Source organism: Phycodurus eques, chromosome 12 (genome assembly GCF_024500275.1).
Source record: "Phycodurus eques isolate BA_2022a chromosome 12, UOR_Pequ_1.1, whole genome shotgun sequence".
Lineage (NCBI taxonomy): Eukaryota > Metazoa > Chordata > Actinopteri > Syngnathiformes > Syngnathidae > Phycodurus > Phycodurus eques.
This window is the reverse complement of record NC_084536.1, coordinates 5,546,804-5,573,189: the sequence shown is the minus strand read 5'-3', so window position 1 is coordinate 5,573,189 and position 26,386 is coordinate 5,546,804. Positions and strand designations below refer to the sequence as shown.

The 26,386-nt window shown below is 40.5% G+C and overlaps 1 protein-coding gene across 11 annotated transcripts in view; it reads right to left on the bottom strand.

The window, feature by feature from the left end:
- The window catches only part of raph1a (Ras association (RalGDS/AF-6) and pleckstrin homology domains 1a), a 73,372-nt gene extending 48,123 nt beyond the window's left edge, over window positions 1-25,249 (bottom strand). For 7 of the 11 annotated variants that reach the window (XM_061691419.1, XM_061691415.1, XM_061691416.1 and 4 more), the window contains exon 1: window positions 25,064-25,249. The gene's annotated coding sequence lies outside the window, so the exon portion shown is untranslated. Of the gene's footprint in view, window positions 1-11,184; window positions 11,270-25,063 lie in introns of all 11 variants that reach the window. The other 4 variants (XM_061691417.1, XM_061691413.1, XM_061691423.1 and 1 more) reach the window with 2 other exon arrangements.
- Between the last annotated feature and the right edge of the window lie 1,137 nt (window positions 25,250-26,386).

Here is a 26,386-nt window from a genome sequence, read left to right as displayed (position 1 = left end):
CACACATACATACATATATATACATATATATATATATATATATATACATATATATACACATATATATATATATATATATACATATATATACATATATATACATATATATATATATATATATATATATATATATATATATATATATACATATATATATATATATATATATATATATACATATATATATATATATATATATATATATATATATACATATATATATATATATATATATATATATACATACATATATACATACATATATACATACATATATATATATACATGCATATATATATATACATGCATATATATATATACATGCATATATATATATACATGCATATATATATATACATACATATATATATACATATACATATATATATACATATACATATATATATACACACACACATACATACACACACACTGTTTAATACATTTAATTTGCTTTTCTCAGGGTTTTCAGAGAATCAGTTTCTTCACTAAACTTTGAAGGACTAATGTTTGTTGTTTGAAGAATGCATTGTGAGGTCTCTTATTATTGACCATCAACATCTTGCAATTTTGTTTTCTTTTCACCCTTGCATCTGGATGTGATTAGATGTGTTATGTTCAAGGCTAAATGACTTCTTTGCTAAACTTGGCTGAGTGTATGTACTGCCGAAGGGAAAAACCTAAATTGGTGCTTTTGTTGAGGGTTTTCATCAAAAAGCCGAATTTCTGACCCTTGATGGCTTCTGTGTTGCTGCAAGAGACAGTTATAAAACCACTAAATTGTTTATATAATATATAATATAATAATAATAATAGTATAATATACATAGCAAAAGCCGGGCGAAGTCTCAATAATCAGGATTCCAAAGTTACGATGGTGTGTCACAGTTTCCCCAATGAGGAATCATAATAGTTTATTTATTGGCGTCTTCCAGGTTCCAAATTATTTCACAGTTCATATAAGCTATTCAGGGCAGTTACACTGGGTACGGAAAGTATTCAGACCCCTTAAATTTGTCACTCTGTCTTATATTGCAGCCATTTGCTAAAATCATTTAAGTTCATTTTCTTCCTCATTAATGTACACACAGCACCCCATATTGACAGGTAAAAATGAATTGTTGAAATCTTTGCAAATTTATTAAAAAAGAAAAACTGAACTATCACACAGGCATAAGTATGCAGACCCTTTGCTATGACACTCATATTTAACTCGGGTGCTGTCCATTTCTTCTGATAATCCTTAAAATGGTTATACACCTTCATTGGAGTCCAACTGTATTTGATTATACTGATTGGACATGATTAGGAAAGCCACACACCTGTCTATATAAAGACCTTACAACTCACAGTGCATGTCAGAGCAAATGACAATCATGAGGTCAAAGGAACTGCCTGAAGAGCTCAGAGACAGAATTGTGGCAAGGCACAGAACTGGCCAGGGTTACAAAAACATCTCTGCTGCACTTAAGGTTCCTAAGAGCACTGTGGCCTCCATAATCCTTAAATAGAAGACGTTTGGGACGACCAGAACCCTTCCTAGAGCTGGCCGTGGAGCCAAACTAAGCAATAGGGGAGAAGAGCCTTGGTGAGAGAGGTAAGGAAGAACCCAAAGATCACTGTGGCTGAGCTCCAGAGATGCAGTCGGGAGATGGTTGAAAGTTCTAGGAAGTCAACCATTACTGCAGCCTTCCACCAATCTGGGTTTTATGGCAGAGTGGCCCGACGGAAGTCTCTCCTCAGTGCAAAACAGATAAAAGTTTGCATGGAGTTTACTAAAAAACACCTGATGGACTCCAAGATAGTGAGAAATAAGATTATCTGGTCTGATGAGACCAAGATAGAATTTTTTGGGCTTAATTCTAAGCGGTATGTGTGGAGAAAACCAGGCACTGCTCATCACCTGTCCAATACAGCCGCAACAGTGAAGCATGGTGGTGGCAGCATCATGCTGTGGGGGTGTTTTTCAGATGCAGTGACAGGACGACTGGTTGCAATCGAAGGAAAGATGAATGCAGCCAAGTACAGGGATATCCTGGATGAAAACCTTCTCCAGAGGGCTCAGGACCTCTGACTGGGCCAAAGGTTCACCTTCCAACAAGACAATGACCCAAAGCACACAGCTAAAATAACAAAGGAGTGGCTTCAGAACAACCCTGTGACTGTTCTTGAATTGCCCTGCCAGAGCCCTGACTTAAACTCAATTGAGCATCTCTGGAAAAGACCTTAAAATGGCTGTCGACCAACGTTCACCATCCAACCTGACACAACTGGAGAGGATGTACAAGGAGGAATGACAGAGGAAAATTAAGTCCAACCCCCTCTCTCCAAAACAAAGACCATTTTCTCTTATTTAATCAAAACACAAAAAAAATTATCACAATGACATAAAAAAAAGCAACAGAGTATAGCAAATATTTTTTTAATAAGTGAAATGTGACATGGTGATGACCTTTACAGCCAACCAGACAGAAGTAGGAAAAGTATATTCCAGAAAAGGCCCAACAAAGATGGATTGACTAACAGTAAAGTGGAATTCTTCCTAACTATTATACAGTAATCTAATATGTTGAATTAAAATAAAATGTTCACTTAATTGTGCACATTGTGATGTTGTCCATTTTTTTTTTTATACCCGTGTTTATGTGGACATAGCTTAAATTTCAACCCAAGAGTCACAGAGGAAGCAGAATTATGGCGAAAGTGTGTTCATCAGCAAAACTGCACACACAACTGCAAACAACTGAGGTCTCTCTGGATCCAAGTAGTCATCTGTCTGGGGGTGAGGGTGTTTACTGACCAGCACATAACTGGGAAATATGAGTTTCATTCAGCCAGGGGCATGCACACAGTGAATGAATGTCTATGTGTGTGTGAGTGCGAGTGTGTGTTGCGTGTAACTGAGAAGCTTGAGCACAGAGGTGGTAGACGCCCCCTCCCCCGGCCCCAGTCAAACACACCTTATTTAGGCCAGTGAGGAGACAGTGTAGTCTGGTGGCAGCTGCAGGCCACAGGAATCAAACCCATATCCCTGCAGATGTCCTCCACTGTCTCCAAAACCACAAAGATACAAGACTCGACAGTATTCAAGCCTTGTGACGCTGTATTATACGTGTTGTTCCTTGCGAGACCCTAACTGATTATGATTGACACAAGCTGTATAATGTTTTTAATGACGTAAAAACTGCGTTATCTGCCTTCCACATTTCAACTGATAATTAAAAAAAAAGAAAAAAAACGGTTAGGGATTATTGTTGTTGGTATGATAAAGAACATTTAATTTTTCATAAAACAACCAGATTACTGATATCAAAAATAGAATCAGTGCCTGTTCATTGTTAGGTCTCAACCAGTAACCTTTTTTGACCAGCTTCGAACGGTCCTGGTAACTTCAGTAACCAATTTCAACCAATCTACCGTACAGTAACTGAGATGATGGTTGTACAGTGATATTTTGACTGATGAGTTTAATACGTTTTGAGACGCATCTCAAATCAACTTTCCCCATTGGAGTGAATGTAAAGGCATTATCCGTTCCAGTCCCCTAAAAATCACCAACAAAATATTTGGAACGTTTTTTTTTTTTTTTTTTTTTTTTTTTTAAATAGGAAAAATTACATTGCACAGTACTATACTGTAATGTTTTGTTTCTAAATACAGTGGTACCTCAGGTTACGAACAGCTCTTTTTGGAAACAATTAGGAATACGTACAAAACTTTAATAGAAAACTTACCTCTGGTTACATATTTTCGGTTTGCAAATAGTCTTGGTATGGATGAATGGAAGGATCTATAGTGGGTACAGAAAGTTTTCAGACCCCCTTAACGTTTTCACTCTGTTATATTGCAGCCATTTGTTAAAATCATTTAAATTAATTTTTTCCTCATTAATGTACATACAGCACCACATATTGACAGAAATTATTATTTTTTTGCTGATTTATTAAAAAAGAATTACTGAAATATCACACAGCCCTAAGTATTCAGACCCTTTGCTGTGACACTCATATTTAACTCGGGTGTTGTCCATTTCTTCTGATCAATCAATGGTTCTACACCTTCATTGGAGTCCAGCAGTGTTTGATTATACTGATTGGACTTGATTAGAAAAGCCCTTACTGCTCACAGTGCATGTCAGAGCAAATTAAAATCATGAGGTCAAAGGAACTGCCTGAAGAGCTCAGAGACAGAATTGTGGCAAGGCACAGCTCTGGCCAAGGTTACAAAAAAAATCTGCTGCACTTTAGGTCCCTAAGAGCACAGTGGCCTCCATAATCCTTAAATGGAAGACGTTTGGGACAACCAGAACCCTTCTTAGAGCTGGCCGTCCGGCCAAACTGAGAAATTGGAGGAGAACAGCCTTGGTGAGAGGTCAAGAAGAAGCCAAAGATCACTGTGGCTGTGCTCCAGGGATGCTGTCGGGAGATGGGAGAAAGTTCTAGAAAGTCAACCATCACTGTAGCTCTCCACCAGTCGGGGCCACCAGAGTGGGCCGACTGAAGCCTCTCCTCAGTGCAAGACAGATGAAAGCGCACATGGAGTTTGCTAAAAAACATCTGATGGACTCCAAGATAGTGAGAAATAAGATTATCTGGTCTGATGAGACCAAGATAGAATTTTCTGGCCTTAATTCTAAGTGGCTTGTGTGGAGAAAACCAGGCACTGCTCATCACCTGTCCAGTACAGTCCCAACAGTGAAGCATGGTGGTGGCAGCATCATGCTGTGGGGGTGTTTTTCAGCTGCAGGGACAGGACGACTGGTTGCAATCAAAGAAAAGATGAATGCGGCCAAGTACAGGGATATCATGGACGAAAACCTTCTCCAGAGTACTCAGAAACTCAGACTGGGCCGAAGGTTCACCTTCAAAAACGACAATGACCCTAAGCACACAGCTAAAATACCGAAGGAGTAGCTTCAGAAAAATTCCGGACTGTTTTTGAATGGCCGAGCCAGAGCCCTGACTTAAACCCAATAGAGCATCTCTTGAAAGATCTGAAAATGGCTGCCTTACAACGTTCACTATGCAACCTGACAGACTGACAGAACTGGAGAGGATCTGCAAGGAGGACTGGAAGAGGATCTCCAAATCCAGGTGTGAAAAACCTGTTGCATTATTCCCAAAAGAACTCATGGCTGTATTAGCTCAAAAGGGTGCTTCTACTAAATACTGAGCAAAGGGTCTGAATACTTATGGCTGTGTGATATTTCAGTTTTTATTTTTTTAATAAATCTGCAGAAATTTCAACAATTCAGTTTTTGTCTGTCAATATGGGAGGCTGTGTTTACATTAATGTGAAAAAAATTTAACTTACATGATTTTAGCAGGATTTTAGAGTGCAGCAGCGTTGTTTCCACAGATGTAAACGTAAATGTAAACGAGTAGCGCCGTTGCTTTCATGGTAACGAAGACCTTCCCAAAATGGTGGCCATGTAGGCACGACGATCAGTCGGACTGGCTTATCTAGTGTTTATACCTATGCCCATGAAGCCATATAGAAGAAGTTGTGTGAGGTCATGTGACTTTCCTGTAGTTTGATTGGTGAACTAGACATAAACGTCTCGAGCGCTTAAATTGGATTGGCGCAAACAGCAAATTGACTATGTGTCACACAATGCAACTAAGCAGGGCTCCACACTAACTTTTGCACTAGTAGACTAGCACATGATCTGGTCACACCATTTTTTTAGGAGGTACAGCATGACCATGGCATACCATAGTTTCGTATGAAGATTGACAGTGACTCAAGATATGACATTTGCTAAATATTTTACTGTGAACAAGAAGTTTGTCCGCAACAAGCAGTTGTAGACACAAGAGGTCAGTTAAATCGGAAACAAAAAAATAAAAATACATTTTAAAAAAAGCTTTACTTTTATTTGATCATTTGTTCTTATAGTGAGGGCTCCTAATTCACTTCTCCTGGGAAAACCACTTCCTTTTGAGCATTACCAAAGCCATGTGATTGACAGTATACCGCCACCATATAAAAGTATCGTTTGATTATTCACACTAATTTGCAAATTATTTACCCATTTAAAACAATAGTCCCAAACAGAACATGAATAACTTCTTACTACGAGTACTGCACTTTATTTTAATAAGTTTTTTTTTGTGCAGTCTGGGATTTTTAACTTTCCACACATCTTCATATGCCTATGCTATAAAAAGGGTAGCTAGCTAGATGAATAGATTTGTTAGCTTTGCTAGCTTCATAAAGTTGTTAAAACCTTTGCACATGACTGTGTTTGTTTAACCACAATTCCACTGAAGTTGGGACGTTGTGTTAAACATAAATAAAAACAGAATACAATGATTTGCAAATCATGTTCAACCTATTAAATATATATATATATATATATATATATATATATATCTCACAGCTCAGCTTTTTGGGAACGTCTTGCAGCCATAAAATTCTCAGTTAATGATTATTTGCTAAAAACAATAAAGTTGATCAGTTTGAACATTAAATATCTTGTCTTTGTAGTGTATTCAATTAAATATAGGTTGAACGATTTGCAAGTCCTTTTATTATGTTTTTATTTATGTTTAACACAACGTCCCAACTTCATTGGAATTGGGGTTGTATTAATAATCCCTCCACCTTGTGTGCGTGAGTCTGTGTGTGTGCGCACGCGCGCATACTGATTGGATTGGTTCAAGCTCTGCTGTTGCAGTAGCTGGACTTGATAGGGGACAAAAGGTAAAGTTAAAATATTAAGCAGGCAAGGGTGTTACACACACCCTCATAATTTTTAAACGATCATACATAACGTCACTCGGGAAACAGTTTTTGGTTTTATTCCCGTGACAAAAGTAGCAGCATTGATAATGTGTGTAATAAAAAGAAAAGCTGTCGGTGACCTGCGGCAGGAGTAGTTTACTGGTTTACTGGACTTAACAAGGTAGGTGTGGTCTAGCTAGCTTGCTCACCAGCAGTCCAGGTGAGTTGACAGCTCACACTTTTAATGAATAAATAGCGGGCCAGCGCAATATAGGTACGTGGTGGCCACGCAACAGGCCAAACACAACAGCGTATTAGCCTGTCTACGACGCGCATGTGTTGCACATGTACACTACGGAGCTGTTCATAATAGCTGTCCTATCTGGAAGAAGCAGTCAATTATGTTGCAGCAGGTCGCTTTCAACTCAAATGGAATTCAAAACAATGATTGAGATGGCGTCACAGCGCTGTCTCCCTCTCACTCTCATGCAGGAGGAGATTTGTAGTGGGGAAAAAAAGGGATTTTCAACCATTAAAATATGCACTCATGCAATTGCGACAAGATGACATTTTGAATCGCACAGACTGAAAACAAAAACAACTTGGTTGCAGTCTCGAGCCCTGCTAATTTAGGCACTGTATCTTTGTTGTCATTTTTTTGTTTGTTTTAGCTCTTTACTAGACTGACAAAAATGAGAAAGTGCTCGCTTGTGATAACGTGAGCGAGGCAATGAAAAATGTTATCAAAATAAATGTGCAGCAAATTTGCCCAAAGAGGAATTCATCTTTTAAATGACAATGTGACGTCCCACTTTCTGATTTTATTTTCTGAACAGAAAAGGAAACGTTTCCCTGGATCGGTTTGTTGTGCCACAATCAACCAATGAATTAGAAAAGAAACAGAAAAAAAAACAACAACTGAATCACAATTTCCGTGTTATTATGGAAGGATCTTCTTCAATGAGTATTGCGAGTTACTTAGTAATAATAGCTTGGCCACTACGTCATGCAGTTAGCCACCAGGCTATGCCTACAACCCAAAAAATGTGTCTTCCCAAAAGTGTTTTGTGTTGTATGGGCTAGCATCTCTGTTGTGGCTACCCACGTACAGCTCACGCAGCGAGCCGATGGGAAGTTGGACGGCGCCACTGTGAAGTGGCCTACTACTAGCAGCTAGGCTAGTACATATTAGCTGCTAGTGAGCTCGTGGACCAGAGGCTGCTCTGTCCAATACTCCACAGCCTTGCTCCATGTGCTGTGCATAGATCTACACGACAGAGACATTTGAGGTATAGTTAACTGTTAATTACTTTCACTAGCCCATGAGCTAGCGAGCTAAGGAGTTCACTCGAGCACGGCAGGGTCGGTTAAGGGTCCCCACATAACAGACATGGGAACGTTAACCGTTTATTAACCATAACGACAGCTGCACTCGTTATTCAGCCAGTAGTTGACTACAGACACAAGCCCACAGCATTCAAGTGAACGAATATGAATGGGAGGTGAAGGACTGTCTCCAGCGCTTTCAGCGGACACGTCCACACAGTCCTGCAGCTTGAGGGGGCCTTACATTTTTGGCATCTTTGGTGGGTCTTTAACATAATTAAATAGAATGCAAAGAACAAAACAGTTTTTCCATCATGATTTCAGGTTTTAATTCAACATTATGCTTCTTCTTCTGGTGTTTGTGCCCTGGTCACCAGAGGGCAGTATAATACATACAGTATACTGTTTGGATGGTTTTAAAAAATAAATAAATAAATAAAATAAAAAAAATAAAAAAAAATAAAAAAAGTTCGACCTCTAATATTATACATTATATATTATAATATCTATATCTCACAGGATGTGTTTGCACTCTGAGCCACGTCGGCCACAAATTACTACTGTACATCTGGGTCAGATTTTGACCAGGACACGTGGGAACAAATAGAGATGGAATTTGGAGCCAATTTGGAGCCAACCTGTTTATTTTTCTTGCAGTTTCATCCAAGTATATTGCTACTAGGATCTGATACAGAAACACACAGTGAGTTATGGAGATGATGATTTAATGACAGTGGAGATGATGACATGGGGTCTGACTCAGACTGTCTCCAGTTTCAACAAGTCCTAAAGACTCACCTCATACCACTGACAAACAACCTGAACTTAAGCTCATGTTAGTTAATCATCCAGGACCACAAGTGGTGCTGCAGTGGCTTCTGATGCAACAAAATATCTCTGTTCAGGCAAAAAAAATTACTTATTCAAGCCTCAATCATCAACCTCATGTTAATGCAAGAACAGGCGGGGTTAAGGTTTTCCCAGGCATTCTATTTAACTAGTGGATGAAAACAGAATTAGAGTGCAGTTGTCCCAACTAGTGGGTAAATTAAATACAGTTTCATCAGCCCTTTGATATAATGTTTTACGTAACTTTGTCAAAAACCCATACTGGGAGGGGGCAGGTAGAGGGAAGTCATTATTGCAACAGTTTCAGTTTTACAGCCCCCGTTTGTGGGACAGCCTGCCAGTGAACCTCAGAGCTGCAGAGAATGTTATTGTTTTTAAGAACAGGCCTACCTTTTTAATTTAGCTTTTAACTTATTATTTTCATTTATGTTAGACTTATTTTTTATTTCCTGCTTTTATATTCTTAGATATGTTATGCTTCGTTTATTTCAGGTTTTATATTTTGTATCTTTATTTATTTAAGATAATTTATTTTAGATCATTTCTCTTTTATTGATTCTACTGTTTTATAATATTTTACTACTTGAAATGTTTCCCAGAGCGAGCCCTCTACACTGGGAGCTGCGGTGGGCCGTGGTCATGGTTTTGTCTCATGGGGTCCCTGGCTGTTTTGTGTGCGGGTACTTTTTGTGCACCTGCACTTCGGGCTCCAAGCTGCTGGTCAGTGTCCGTGACCTATGATTGTGCCTTAGTGCAGATGGCTCCTTGAGATGGTGCTTCCTCACCTGGATACTTTGTGCCCAGCCTTGGGTTTCTTAGGTCATTTAGGTATGGTGTATTTATTTAGGTACGTGTGTGAGCGTGTATGTATTACCAGTTCTTTTCACCTGTATGTGTGTGCATTTCTGTGCTTGTCTGTGTCCCTGCGGACAAGTGGTTTGGGTGTGTTGATTTTAAGTCATATGAAGCACTATGGGTTGCATTGCATGTATGAAAAGTGCTACATAAGATTGATTGACTGATTGATTGATTCCATTGATGCATTCTCAATACCGCTTATCCTGTTCAGGGTCACAGGGCGCTGGAGCCTATCACAGCTGACTTTGGGCAAAAGGCAGACAACACACTGAACTGGTCGCCAGTCAATCAAAGGGCACATATAGACACAGACAACCACTCACACTCACATTCACACAGTCACTGAGTAGGAACCAGACCCATGTTGAATGCACCACTACACCATCAAATAAAACAAATCTTGGTATATTACAATATATGACAAGTGAAGCTGAAGTTTAAAGAACAATTTGAAAAGAAGACTACTACAGACAACTGCAGCAAATTGGAAAGAAGTGAGGTAGAACAAATATGGAAACTAGACAACTATGGAGCTCCCCAAGATTCTTATGGGACAATACGCATCTACTTAATGCAAGATTGACTTGAATAATGTGCAGGGAACTCATTTACAACATGCTGTGAAATTCCACACTTTACATTTATCTGAGTGAATCCACGTACAGCTCACGCAGCGAGCCGATGGGAAGTGGGTGCTGTTGTTTTGGTTAGCAACAGACTTCAAATGGGCTCAGCAGTTAAAAGATACATCTAGGACGTGTGAATTACATGTACTAGTACCACTTGTTTCTTGAAAAGGGTAAGGGCTTAAGTGGATAACACAGTCTATGACTCATGGACTCTGCGCCCGGTGTAAAGGCTTCTTTATACTCACTGACGTCACTGCGGCTATCCCGCGCGCAGTTTGCCTTTATACTCGAGCGCAACCCACGCGCGCAGTTTTGAAAATGTACTGCATGGGGGCATGGTAACATGTTCCCATGGGAAAAGTTTTAAAACTCAAAATCGAGTTGACGCTGAACATAGCAGCACACCACAGTGTTGGCTGGAGGAGTTATCCCTTCGTCGTTAAAAAAATAAAACCCCTTGATAAAATTTCCTCCACGAAAAGTGCCAAGCACTAAACTATTGAATACAGTATACCTATTTCACAGTAGCTTGTGACATATTGACAGTGGAGACTGTCATGCCATTTGATTTTTCCACCGGCTGATTCCTAATGCATTGACATGGTGTGTATGAGAGGGACGGCCACGATTTAGGGGCATACAATTAATTGAGCAGCAGGGATTTTTGCAGGGAAGGATATCACATTAATCAATACGTATCAAACCCCTTTATTTTTCCACAGAGAGTGGGGTGGAGCTACACGTCATGAGGAAAGACATCCTGTTTTTTTTTTTTTTTACTTTACATCCCACTTACAATGCAATTGGCTGGCGACCAGTTCAGGGTGTACCTCACCTCTCACCTGAAGGTAGATGGGATAGGCTCCAGCACGCCCGCGACCCTAGTGAGGAAAAGCGGAACGGAAGATGAATGAATGAATGAATTCCACTTACGCTAGGATGAGATTATTTACATCCCACCTACACGCTGAACTCATGTTTAACAGTAACATTCAGAACAATGCTATTGCTAATGCAACATGAAGCTGGTCCACCAATATTATACCACGAAAGCATTCTCCTTAGGCAATGTATCATCAACATGATTCTGATGGCTGATTACTACATACTGTAGCTTTAACACAACATTCCTGTACTTTGGTGACTTGTACGGCCCACTCAGCCTGAAGCATGGTGGCGGTCTAGCCACACAAGAGCTTGCTGTGACTCCTAGTGAGACACTACAGACATACTTTCCATCTCCTTCAGCATCAGGAGCTCGCCGCAGTTTGTTTTGGAGATGGTTCACGTGCAAGGGCATGTGTTGCGGAACCCAGAACGTACAGAGCCAGAGAACACAGCCACTGTTCCAGACCTGCCACCACTTACACACACTCTAAAACAACACCTCAGGCCTTCTGTTCTGGCTCAGCAACTTTTATATATCGTTTAGACATTCAAAGACAAACTAAGAGGCTCAGGTTAAAATATTTCTTTTTCAGAGACAAAAAGAACTGCAGATGTTCTTCTTGGCCCATTTTGAGTTTTGGCTGGAGTGTCAGGCTGGACAGCTTTAATGTTGACAGACCTTAACAAATAATTATGCTGACAAAGGCAACGTTCAGGGCCCAACAACGCAACTTGCTGCCAACTAGTGTTGCAGCATATCAACTATCTGCATTTGGTCAACAAAAGGGGAAAGGTAGCGTGCTACATGTACATATGCTAAGCTATGTTTTAGCACATGGTTGACCAGATGAACATTTTTAAATTTGCATCTGCATTTAATTTGGTAAATTGAACTAGTGAAAAATATATTAGAGGACCAGATGAATAACAAACGTACAGTATCTGTCACTCGGGAAGCATTTTTTCAAGCAACTGTCTCTATCCGAAAAGTATTTTGACACACCAGACGCTTGTCACACATCTAATTATCTGATTGCTGGATGCCATGTCACTGTGTCAAAGTGCACCCAGACACGCCAATATCCCACTTGACGGGGTTCTGTACAAAGGGCCAAAGTGGATAAATGCCCAAATTTTTGCGGGTGAAAGAGGCTCATATGTGTAGAAGTATATTATTTCTTTTGTAACCTGATCTGCGCGTCTACCTAATCTGCACCTGAAGTACAAACCCAAATCCAATGAAGTTGGGATGTTTTGTAAAATGTCAATAAAAACAGAACACGTTGATTTCTTAATCCTTCTCAACCTACATTCAATTGAATACACTACAAATACAAGCTATATTGAATGTTCAAACTAATACTTTTTTTTTTTTTTTTTCAAAATATTCACTCATTTTTAATTTAATGCCTGCAACACATTCCAAAAAAGCTGGGTCAGGAGCATGTTTACCAGTGTGCTACAGCAACCTTCCTGTTAACAACACTCAATAAGCGTTTGAGAACTGAGGACACTAATTGTGGCAGCTTTGTAGGTGGAATGCCATATGATTCTTAATTGATGTACAACTTCATTTGCTCAACAGTCCGGGGCTCCGTTGTCATATTTTGCATTTCATAATGTGCTACACATCTTAAATGGGAGACAGTTCTGGACTTCTGGCAGGCCAGTCAAGTACTCGCACTCTTTTACAAAGAAGCCACGCTTTTGCAACACGAATGTGGTTTGGCATTGTCTTGCTGAAATAAGCAGGGACGTCCCTGAAAAAGACATTGCTTGGATGGTAGAATATGTTGATCCAAAACCTGTATGTACCTTTCAGCATTAATGTTGCCTTCACAGATGTGCAACACTTGCCTTGGGCACTAAGTCAGCTGGGATAAGGTCAACCACACCCATGACCCTCAAGAGGATACACTATACAGAAGACTGATGACTACTTTACACAAACAAGTTAAAGAAATTATTTTAGATAACTAATACTGATGGCGGCATGGTGACAACTGGTTAGCACATCTGCCTCACAGTTCTGAGTACACGGGTTCAAATCCGGCCTCGCCTGTGTGGAGTTTGCATGTTCTCCCCGTGTCTGTGTGGGTTTTCTCCTGGTACTCGGGTTTCCTCCCACTGCCAAAAACATGCATGGTAGCTTTATTCAAGACTCTAAATCGCCAGTTTGGTGTAAATGTGTCCTGGGACTGGCTGGCGACCAGTTCAGGGTGTACCCCACCTCTCGCCCAAAGTCAGCTGGCATAGGCTCCAACACATCCACGAGGATAAGCGGTAAGGAAAATGAATGAATGAATAATACTGATGCAATTGTTTGTTTTTCTTCAGCTTTTTTGATTGCACACTTCAAAACATCGCAGATTTCCAAGAACAAGTTGGTGGCACAAACCATGTGTACAGATAGTTTGACAAAACGACGACTTCTGAGTGATGGGTTAGCCTGCTAACGATGCTCTATTCAGTAAAAACTGGTGATTCTTTAATATTGAACCAAGATTTCTGTGGATGTTTAAGTTTTTATAAATGCGCCAGTAAGCACAGTCCAAAACAGTCCTGATTCCCAGCTGCACAACCTGCCCCTAGTTCTCCACACGGGCCGAAATACATCAACTCAGACAAAAAGAGAGAGAAAAAGGGAGAAGGCTTGGCTGGAGCAGAGAGGAAAAACACGGAGAGGGGAAAAAAAAAAAAAAGAATTAAAAAAAAAAAAAAAGAGAGACAGAATTTTCCATGGGGCAAGAACAGCCAGAACGCCACTCCATCTGTCTGGAATTAGATTCAGTCATGAAAACCCAACTGAACTCTCAGCATGTTCTTGCCCACCGCCGACAAGGTGAGACAAGGTCACGCTCAACAGCCATGGTCAATGTTCAGTGAAGTGGGACCACAGTGAAGCCCACAAGCTTAATATAAACAAGCCTTGTTATTTGACTGTGTGGCAGGATGAGTGGAATGTCTTCTGGACCAACACAGAGATAACACCACTTACCTGTAGCCCCTGGAGGGCTATGGTTAGGCCTTACCTGGTGTAAAACATGACCTCACGAACCCCACAAAGAAAGTGAAAACTTCACTTTCAAAATGACTATGTACACACAAAATGACAATCATTTTAACTGTGTGGTTTGCTGACAAACTTCAATCAACAGAAAAGGGAGAAAAGGACATCATCTGGATACTCCATGAATGCTGTGGTTGTGTGCATGTGCACACACAAACAGGGCTGAGTCGTTGCATTGTCCCGGCAGATTCCTGTTTCAACAATCAACAACACCAGAAAAATGCAAAAAGATGCACTAGCACACGACTTAAAGTGCAAGAAGGATCCCATATGCCAGTTTGAAAAGGCAAAAAACTGCAGATGTTATGGCAAACACGTGTAAAGCAAAAAAAACAAAAAACGAGTGATGCAGACTCCGGAGACCCCGGGGATGACCCAGGACAAGCCGCGAGCTTGGGTGTTACCCTGGAAGAGCTGGACAAAGTGGCTGGGGAGAGGGAAGTCTGAGCTTCCCTGTTTGACCTGCTGACCCCATGACCTGACCTCAGATAAGTGGAAGAAAATGGATGGATAGATGGACATAATGCAAAGGTGATTCATGTTAGATAAACCTAACTTATCAAGTTAACCTAACTTATCAAAACAAGTAAATGTGCATGTGATGTCTGAGTTTAAGTTCTGCTCTGAATGAGACTTTTACACACAAAAAGCCAAGGAAAAAGTGAAACACACGCCGAGTTAATCCTTTGATGCTCTCTGAACTGAGCTCTTCTGAGGCTACACTGACACCGGTTCAGACGCCAAGGTTTTGTGTGACTTTAGATTTTTAAAAATTTTGTAAGTTAACCCCGTGATGCAATATTTATTTGGAATTTTGTCCGTGTGTTATAAAAATCAAGTTTTCTTGACTTTATCAAAAAGAACATCTGTAAAAAACAAAATAAAGGCTTGGAAAGCAGCATCCCTCAGTACTTAATATCTCTTCTTCCTTCACACCCTCTCCTTGAGCCTCACCCCTGGGATGAAGAGGAATTTCCTGAGAGGAGGAGGAATTACTTTTCCACACGGGAGAGACGTGGACGGATGGCGACCTGCTTTAACCTATTACGACCACCGGAGGAGCTGTACTGACATGACAGGAGTGGTACAGACATGAACCGCTGTCCCTGAATGCAGGGCTGCCACAAGAAGTGCCACATTGGTCATGGGACTGTGAGAGCAGATGTTTGATTCCAAAAGCAGGCGTCAAACTGCTTTGAACGTCAACCGTTGAGCTTGCAGGATTGGAAAAGTCAAAATAAATAAATATATCACCAAGCTTTATCCCTAATTAAGTCTATAAAACGGTATAAGAAGGTAAATTGTATTCCTGCCAACACTGTCCCGGAGCATTTTATTTATTCAATTGCAGACGGGTGAGGCCTTTACCTGTATGAACTTAGCTTTAGAATAATAATAAACAATATTAAAATAACAACAATTTTTTTTTTTTTTACATTTTTTAAGAGACTGGACAGATTGACGTAGCTCCGCAGAACAAACATGGGTGCACACAACATTGTGCAACACTAATTGTTGGTGACACTATCTACATAGAATGTAAGATTTTTAATACTGCGTAGGGAACTGGTTTACAACATACAGTAAGACTCCACATATTCATTCATTTGAGACTTTACATACTTTGCTAAGTACTACTGTTTTAGTTAGCAACTGAATTCAAATGGGCTAACCAATTCACTGTTTCAGGGCTCCAGAACGCGAATAAATTGGTCGCACATGCGTCCTAATTTCTGAATGGTGCGCCTAAAAAAAATAAATAAGAGGGCACACCCATACGCCCAGCGATTTGAAGAAAAAAAAAAACTTTGAAAGCAAACACACATTAAACCCATCGTGGTCTCTGAACCAATCAGAGATAGTGACTGGCCGTGTGCGTGTGTGTGTGTTAACGTACTCGAGGCTATGTTTTCCGAGAGCTAGAATGTAGCTGTACAATTACAGAAAGTTGAGTGGCACGCATGGAATTAGTTCCAAAGCCTAATGCCACTGCGACGATGTGGGAACATTTTGGATTCAAGCCAGATGAACGCGGCGGTCCCGCTAACGCCAACGAGCTGGTATGTTGTATGTATGTATGTATGTATGTATGTATGTATGTATGACGTCGCAACAAAAACAAACTAACATAAACCTCAAAGTGACAAAATTCATTTAAAACACAACCATCCCACCAGATTTCTTGAGCTGGGAACAAAAAACAAGATGGGACCTTTCCCATTTCTCGTCAGCTTGCAATTAAGGAAGCCTTTTTGTCTAGGAATGTGCATATCCGCTGCTGAATGGCTGTCGAAAGTGGTCACTCAAAGAGTCATACTCCTAATCACGCATTTTCAGTGGCAGCGGTACCGCTGTTTTCTGTGTTTCACTGCGTTCGCATATTTTACCGAACCAATATACACAAATAATCATGACCTGCAACAGATGTCCTAGTTTTACTCACAATTTGGACATTTCTCAAAAGAGCAATTTTATCTAGAAGACTCTGACAACATTTTCCAAATTTACAGTCACCAAACCACCCCCCCCCCCTGCCAAAAACGTTTATGTGACTAACCCAGTTATTCAAATGCATATCAGGGAATTTATTGGATACCCAAGTAATTTGTTCAATTTAGAGACACCATGACTGCTCAGATTTTGTCACTTCTAAAGCCAATTTCGTGAATTTCATCAACTATATAGTACTCACGCACACACGTGTATACAGTATATTTATCTGTTATTTCACATTGTAACTGTAATTACTTAATTAATTAGAAATAATCCAAATCATATATGCAGTGTTGGGGAGTAACAAATTACATGTAATGAGATTTTGTAACTTAATTACAAAATTTAAGTAATTGCAATCTGTCATAATACTAGGAGAAAGTATATAATTAAATTACAGTTGCTTTTGGAATTTTCAGTCATTACAATTTTTGTTACAATTGAAAAATTGCCACAAAAGCTCGAATTGATCAAATAATTATTTTCTTCCCCCTTCTAAAGCTGACGCTTATGATTGGCTCGCACTGGTCATGTGCCATTCTGCCGCTTTGTGATTGGGTTTCTCTCATCACGTGCCATACAGTCACTCTACTCAATCGGCTTCAGGGAAAATATACCGAACCTAAAAAATTTGTTATAATTACAGGGTTCGTGGACTAGGCCAATCAGATTTAGTGTGGAAATAGCTGCGGATGATAAAATGAAAATAACGATTGACAACTACTTCATGTAAAATGTTAATTTAAGGCCTGATTTGTCTGAAAGTCCTAACCAACGCTCTGACATGATAATTTGAGGAAATACGGTACTTTAAAAATATGAAAGACCGATTTAGAATAACAGCCCTAAATTTGATCAGCACCAAAGCATGACTTCACAGATATAAACACTTTGCCATAATTTACTACTACTACTAATAATAAAATAATTTATAAATAAACAAATAAAAATAATTTACTTACCATAATTTGCTAATAAATTTATAAATAAACAAAAATAATTTACTTACCATAATTTGCTAATAAATTCTTTAAAAGACAATGTGATTTTCTGGATTTTTTTCCCCTCATTTTGTCTCTCTTAGTTGAGGTATACCTATGATGAAAATTACAGGCCTCTCTCATCTTTTTAAGGGGGAGAACTTGCACAATTGGTGGCTGACTAAATACTTTTTTGTCTTACTGTACTTTATAGGAATAAAACCTTTCGTTTTTATTAACGCTTAGATAATATTTTAATGTTAGTCATCGTGGTGGTACATGGAGAGCTAAGTATTTTAGGTGGTACTAGGTGGGCGTGCATAGAACAGGTTCTAAGTTTGTTCATCGGACTGAAATTTAGAGTACAAAAATAATCTGTATTTATCAAATGAACGGACACCTGTCGTACACACACCAGTAAGTAATGTGTGTCAATACGTGCCACCTGTTCCAAACTGCCACGCTCGTGAATGAGCTCGTGAATGAGCGTGGCAGTGGGAGATGCAATGGGAGAAAACACCTCCAACTGACCATATATGGCAGCAGCAATCCCTTAAAGAATGCGCGGACGGATTACTTCCTTCTCCAACATTATGGCAAAAGGGGTGGAGAAAAGGCATATCTCCGAGACTGACAATGAAGTACTTGTCTGAGAAGTGGAAACAAACCCAAAAATACTGTTTGGAACAATTAGGGGAGGTGCTACCAACAAAAGAAAAAAAAAATATGTGGTGAATGTTACAGCTGCTGTTAATTCAGTTGGATCAGAGGAAAAAAACAGTTTCGGAAATACTCAAGGTTTGAAATAAAATTCAACACCAAAGAGGTGTCACTGCCACAGACGTGAATTATCTTTAATTAACTAGAAGAAAAGTTATATAGATACCTGTATTGCAAGCATTAATGGGGACACATACAGCACTATGTGCAGCCAGCCAGCCATCCTCAACATGCTCCTGCTTAGAGGCAGGCGCACACCCACAGAGCTATTCTGGAGAATGAATAAATCCCCAAGCATACAGAAAACTTTGACAGACAAGTTCAGTCACATAAATTCGTTGGTATATCAAAATACATTCATGGGGGAGGGCAGAAGGACAGACCAGCACAGAGTTAGGGGGGCATTGGCACACACCCTGCCTCGCCCTAAAACCACCACTGATGTACAACCCCAATTCCAATGAAGTTGGGACGTTGTGTTAAACGTAAATAAAAACAGAATACAATGATTTTCAAATCATGTTCAACATATATTTAATTGAATACACGACACAGACAATATATTTAATGTTCAAACTGATAAACTTTATTGTTTTTAGCAAATAATCATTAACTTAGAATTTTATGGCTGCAACACATTCCCAAAAAGCTAGGACAGGTGGCAAAAAAGGTTGAGAAAGTTGAGGAATGCTCATCAAACACCTGTTTGGAACATCCCTCAGGTGAACAGGCTAATTGGGAACAGGTGGGTGCCATGGTTGGGTATAAAAGGTGCTTCCCTGAATTGCTCAGTCGTTCACAAGCAAAGATGGGTCGAGGTTCACTTCTTTGTGAACAAGTGCGTGAGAAAATAGTCGAACAGTTTAAGGACAATGTTCCTCAATGTACAATTGAATGCCCGTGACCTTCGATCCCTCAGGTGGCACTGCATCAAAAACCGACATCAATGTGTAAAGGATATCACCACATGGGCTCAGGAACACTTCAGAAAACCAATGTCAGTAAATACAGTTCGGCGCTACATCCGTAAGTGCAACTTGAAACTCTACTATGTAAAGCAAAAGCCATTTATCAACAACACCCAGAAACGCAGCCAGCTTCTCTGGGCCCGAGCTCATCTAAGATGGACTGACGCAAAGTGGAAAAGTGTTCTGTGGTCCGACGAGTCCATATTTCAAATTGTTTTTGGAAATCGTGGATGTCGTGTCCTCCGGCCCAAAGAAGAAAAGAACCATCCGGACTGTTATGGACGCAAAGTTCAAAAGCCAGCATCTGCGATGGTATGGGGCTGTGTTAGTGCCAATGGCATGGGTAACTTACACATCTGTGAAGGCACCATTAATGTTGAAAAGTACATGCAGGTTTTGGAGAAACATATGCTGCCATCCAAGCAACGTCTTTTTCATGGACACCCCTGCTTATTTCAGCAAGACAATGCCAAACCACATTCTGCACGTGTTACAACAGTGTGGCTTTGTAGTAAAAGAGTGTGGGTACAAGACTGGCCTGTCTGCAGTCCAGACCAGTCTCCCATTGAAAATGTGTGGCGCATTATGAAGCGTAAAATACGACAACCGAGACCCCGGACTGTTGAACAGCTGAAGATGTAAATCAAGCAAGAATGGGAAAGAATTCCACCTACAAAGCTTCAACAATTAGTGTCCTCAGTTCCCAAACGTTTATTGAGTGTTGTTAAAAGAAAAGGTGATGTTACACAGTGGTAAACATGACCCTGTACCAGCTTTTTTTGGAATGTGTTGCAGCCATAAAATTCTAAATGCGATACCGATCTGATCGGCTTGATCGGTATCGCATTTTATGCTGATCGGCTGATTGGCTATAACGTCCTAATTCGCCGATACGATCAGCTGCGTAAAAGACATTTACTCCGCGTCACCATCGTGTACAGTACAGTTTATTTGAATCCAAAAGCTAGTTTATTTTTAGCTTTATCGCACGTCTTTTGACGTAGTACTGTAAATATCTGACCGCCAATTAAAGTTATTAAAAAAATAAATTAAAAAAACATGACAACGGTGTGGGACAGACAACACACCCGAGACAGACAACACGTAATGCCTGGATCAGATGACAAGACAAATTTGGTCTTTCAAAAATGCACTATGTCAGACTACTACAATAAAATCTTGTATTCCGATACCCCCGTCTTTTACGATCACTGGGCTTTTTCTTGTCAAATCAAACGTGACCTGATACACTCATTACCAACAACAATCGATCGCACCGTGTGTACTAAAAGAACAAAATGGGGAAAAACATGTGCTGGTGGTCACCGGTGATCGGCAGAGGATTTCCATTCAAGGATTGCTTGAGGGATGTTCACGTACTTTTAATAGGATACGGCTCGCAAGCACGCAACAAAACATTATGTAGCCTAGCAAGCTAGTGCTAGCACTAACAGTTGTACATAAACATGCCAGCGTTCTGTCGAATCATGCTCTAAGGTTTTGGTGTGTGCGAAGTAATTTAATTACAAAGTAATTTAAAGTTAGCACGCATTATTTCTGTCATGTTGTAATGTTGGTTTGACGTGACTGAAAACTTAAATTTATGTCAGTGGCCAATCCTTGAATGCCCCCTAAAGGTCATTAACGTTTGACCTTTTATCTAAACTGCCAGAGAATACTTTTGAAGATACTCAGTACACAGTACATACAGTAAATTAACAAGTCATTTAAATAGACAGACACATTCCTCCATCTTGTGATTGGATCGGTGATCGTGTTTTTTTTAAACTCGCTGATCGGAGATCAGCTCCAAAAATCCTGATTGTGTAAAGCCTACTGTAAACTCATAGGTGACAGTTTATATTTTCTACAGTTGGGAATCCCAGTTTGATTGACTATTAATTTCTAATCTGAAATGAAGAATCCCCCCCCCCCCCTCTCCCCACCACCATTCTAAATGGATAATTTCCTGAAATGAGTCAGTTTCTCCAAGACCCTAGCAGCAAGCCCCGCCAGTCCAGTGACCTCACTGCTTAATTGTTATTTATCACATCTTTGAGATGCTCACTGCCACGAGAGAAGCAGGCTTGCCGGGCACAGTCGTCAAGGCAGCCTTGGACCTAAAAAAAGTAGGGCAGCGGGGATCTTTATACTCCAGTTAACTCTTAACACTACTGGGACTGGGTTCTGCCCCACTTTGCCGCAGCACAGAGATTCCTGTCTGGGCGAATTATTACACATCACCTCCGATGGACCCATTTGGAGAAGTCGTGGCCCAGTGTGCACAACTGTACTGCTGAGACGAGAGACATTGCTAATATTTTGAAACTCCCTTGACAGTAAACCAAAACTGTGCAGTTGTGCACCACTGCAAAGTACAACAACAATAATAAACAACATATTAAATTCATCGAATCAAAACAGAGTATAATCATTGTGAAGGCTCTATTTTTGATCAGCTCTTCTTGAAGTGGCTCTCATTATACTGTGTTCAAAATTATTAGGCATATCCTGTGTAATACATGTTTTAGAATTCTCCTGAACTAGTCAACGCAATTTACAGCGACTGAAATCTTTTGATAAACAATTCTTCAAGCTTTTTCAACTAATTGGTATTTTATTGAACAAAACCACAATGAGAGAAAGTCAATAGATCTTCCTGTTAAAGATCTTCTTTGTGGAATTTTCTAAACTAAAGCTGCTGCTATCCAATATTTTTAGAATCGGTTATTCTATCAACGAATTATTGTTTTTCTCCCTTTATACTCATAGCAATTACTTTACTGCCGAAGCCACGGTTGTTTTATACCATGTTAGGAAATGGTTAATTAGAAACTCGGCATATTTTGCAGAGGTAATTTTCACAACTTCAAGCGCAGGTGCATTATTCAGACATGCAAACACCAAAGGCATAAAAAAGGTGACCCAAAAAAATTAATAAATAAACATTGTAGGGGGGTCTTGGGGGCTTTGTATATTCAGATTTTTTTTAACCACAGCATGAACATCAATAGAATAAATATAACAAAATAAAATGTGAATGTGCAAATTGTGATATTACTGTGCGTGTGTGCGTATGCACAGCCAAAACCTCAACATCTGCAATTTACTGCAAGGTGTTTTCTCAAATTATAAATGGGCTGAAATATCCACGTTTGGGCAAACAGTGCCAGACAAATACTACAATAGATAAAAGCTTTTGTTTTTGTTCATATAAATGTAAACACGAGTAGCAAGCCGTTGCCTTCATGGTAACGACGATCTTCCAAACATGGACGCCACGTGGGCACCACGATCAGCTGGGCTGGCTTATTTAGTGTTAATACCTATGCCCGGGAAGCCCAATAGAAGACGTGTGAGGTCATGTGACTTTCTTGTGTCGTTTGATTGGTGAACTTGACTTAAACGTCACTAGTGCTTAAATTGGATTGGAACAAACAGCACCCAATGCGGAAGTAAAAGTCGTAGTCTCACGCACGTGGAGTAAAATTCAGAAATTACATGTTTGTGTGAATGGTGGATGTGTGGAATGGATCTAGCTGCCAGCTTTCAAGGAGAACGAAACAGCCTATGATGACAGCGAGGCTGAACCCCCCCCCCCCAAAAAAAAAAAACATCAGATCTATACAAGTCACGTAAATGGCCTATTTTGTGTTCAAAACGGCCAATTTTGCCAAAAGGCGACTGATTTGCATGTATGATTATTCCAGCCCCCACGCCCCCAAAAAAGAACAAAAACAAAACATTGTTGCCAGCACCACATTGTTGCCAGCACCATGCTATGATGAGTGTTTTAAAAATGTATTTCAAAGCTCAATGCAAACATTTTTCATTGTGATATATTAGGGGCCACCAAAAAAGACAAAATGAACACAATTCGGTGTCATAGTCTCTCCATTTCAAACTTTTATCCTCCAGATCACTATCTTCAACACAGCAGACAAATAAACATGGATCAAGTGATCGAAATCTATCTATACCAAAAAAAACAACAACAAATAAATAAATAAATAATAAATAAAAAGAATAAGCAAATATTTCCCCAGAAAACAAAAACTGAAATGTTTATTTCATTTAAATCCAACATGCATAATGATTTGGAACAGGGTGTTGATTGTGCTGGTTTTACGGTCCATCGCATCGCTTGTGCGACATTTGGATAAATGTACTGTGGCTGTATTATGATGTCATCACAGAAACAAGATTAATTAGTCAAAGCGCAGCATAAAATGCTGTAGGTATGATGTCATCTAACTGCAAACCCGTGTGTTTGTTTCCATCACGTGAGCAGCGTCACTACGTTGGCTGAAGAATCTGAATTGATTTTGTCGACAATGCGCGATATGTTGCTTGCTGCTCTGCTTTGCTGAAAAAGTTATTGGACCCCAAATTTTGCAAACCAATAGAGGCTCTATGCTGAGATCTATGTTGTTATCTTTGTTGTCACGGGATCTAAATTTTGTTGTTTTTCAGTTTACAGCTACATGCGGTATTTACAAGGTACTGACGTGCATTTTAGATCTCTAGGCAAGCTTAATGTTTTTATGGGTGTATGTGAGTAGTAATCATTCTATTTTTGGGGGGCTGGGCATGGGAGGGTCCTGAGCCAAGGAAGAAACCATACATATTTGGTACAGATCCAGGAAATTCCTTTCACACTTGTTATCGTTGCACGATAAGGCCTTTTCCCAACACGTTCCCTAATTTCTTAGTAAATAACGCATGAATCTTCATGCCAAAATTTTGACGTGTATGAGGGGTGTACAGATTAATTAAAGGTAAATTGGGCATTGATGCAGCTTTGGGCTCTATGGATCTACCTTTCACCCAAATACACTCACTGCCCATGACTGCTAATTATGACGTCACACTGAGAGCCTGCATCTATTATAAATCGCACTACAGTTCACATGTGTCAGCCATTTCAATGACAGCTGTTCGGGGATCAAGGGGGTCGATTGGGGGGGGGGGGGGGCACTCCCATATGTGCGTCATGCCTCACGCGTGCCACGCCTTGCTCGTGTCCGCCCCTGCACGCCTGGCTGGCCCGACAGGCTGAAACAGCGAAGCCGAAAGAGGTCGGCTGGAGAGGCGCTGTCAGACGGTTGCTGCTCCCCATCCGAGCCCAGTGTGCGTGTACCGCAAGGCCTTGCGGCGTTTTGGGAAACGGTGCCTGGTATAACAGCGTGCAAGGGCAGGAAGCAACGTGCATGTTAACGTTTAAATAAATGGGCAAGAAAGAAGGTCTCCTTCCATCACCCCCGTCCCCTCTAGCACTCTTTACCCATTTTTACATGCAGAATGTGTACACGTAGGACGCGGTGCGGGTATATCGCATGCAGCTACTAATAGGATTAATTAACTTTTTATTTGTCCTCTTTTAACCGAAAAAATTTATTTAAAGGAATAGCGTCCATTATAAATCAGCGTTAGGAGCGCTGTGGGGATTCTAATTTGAGAGAGAAAGATATTTTTTTATATATTTTTTTAAAGGAGAGAACAACGAACGAAGACTGACACAGATGCGGTAAGGTGAGCGAGGATTCGGGTACTTACCGCACAGATTTAGGGAGCCAAAGCCTGCGGCCAAGAGCGCTGAGAACTCCCACAGGACAAGGGCCGAGGCTTCGGCCGGTTTAATTCCCGGTTTTCGCGGACTCCTCTCGCCCCAGACGGAGCCCGTTGTCCCCCTTAACTGCCTTCCACACTGACGAGTCTCACCCAAGCCCCGAACGCCGCTAACGCTGCAGGCAAGCTAGCGGTTAAGCTAATTTGAGCGACTTCCGGGTGAGGTTTTCATAGTAAAAGTGTTAGAATATATAAACGCCACAAAGGGATTCAATGGTTTTAAGAGGCTTATGATATTGTTATTGCAAATCCGACAAACGCCGACACTTTCGAAACCGTTTGCAATCACTTCATCTTGAATATCATCCGGTTGCCTGGTTTATACATTCGATTTTGACGTATAATCTTCACCTGATTGATTAAAGGAATGCACGCCATTCTTTATCAGAGACCAGCTTTAGTCCATATACTTGTTGTCTGAAGACCACTATTTCCTACCTGCGTGGTAGGTTAATTGAAGACTCTAAACTGTCCGGAGGTGTGAATGTGAGTGCGAATGGTTGTTTGTTTCTGTGCCCGACGACTGGCTGGCGACCACTTAAGGGTGCACCACGCCTCTCGCCCAGAGTCAACTGTGATAGGCTCCAGCACGACCGTGACCCGAGTGAGGATAAAAGCGGTATGGAAAATGGATGGATGGCTGGCATTAGTTCCTATGCCAGTAAAGGATTTTATTTTGAAGTTGAAATTGCCCAATTCCGATGTTCTGACCGTGGCTTTCACGCAGCCATGTCTCCACACCGGATCCCGAAAAAAATAAAAAAAAATAAAAAAATCAACGGGAACGTGAATCCACTGTTGCGCGCGTTCACGGCTCCCCCGTTTCCTGTCCTCCCCAACACCGAAATCAGCCCTGATGATGGAATTCTATTCTATTCTAACCTTTGCCGAAATCCCAACATCGATCCCAGAATTCCCTGATGACTATAACCACTACACCCAATGCATTTTCTTTTGGGTTTGACTGTCCTTTTCGGTCCTTTTCATATTAAAGCCTGATCTCTAGTGGTTTAATGTGGTAAGTGCAGTTGCAGTGCTGCTGCTGGTCCTCTCGAAACATAAAGGACATGCATCCATCCATCCATCCATCCACCCATGCATTTTCTGAGCCGGTTATCCTCACTAGGGTCACGGGAGCGCTGGAGCCTATCCCAGCTATCATCGGGCAGGAGGCGAGGTACACCCAGAACTGGTCGCCAGCCAATCGCAGGGCACATATAAACAAACAACCAGTCGCACTCACATTCACAC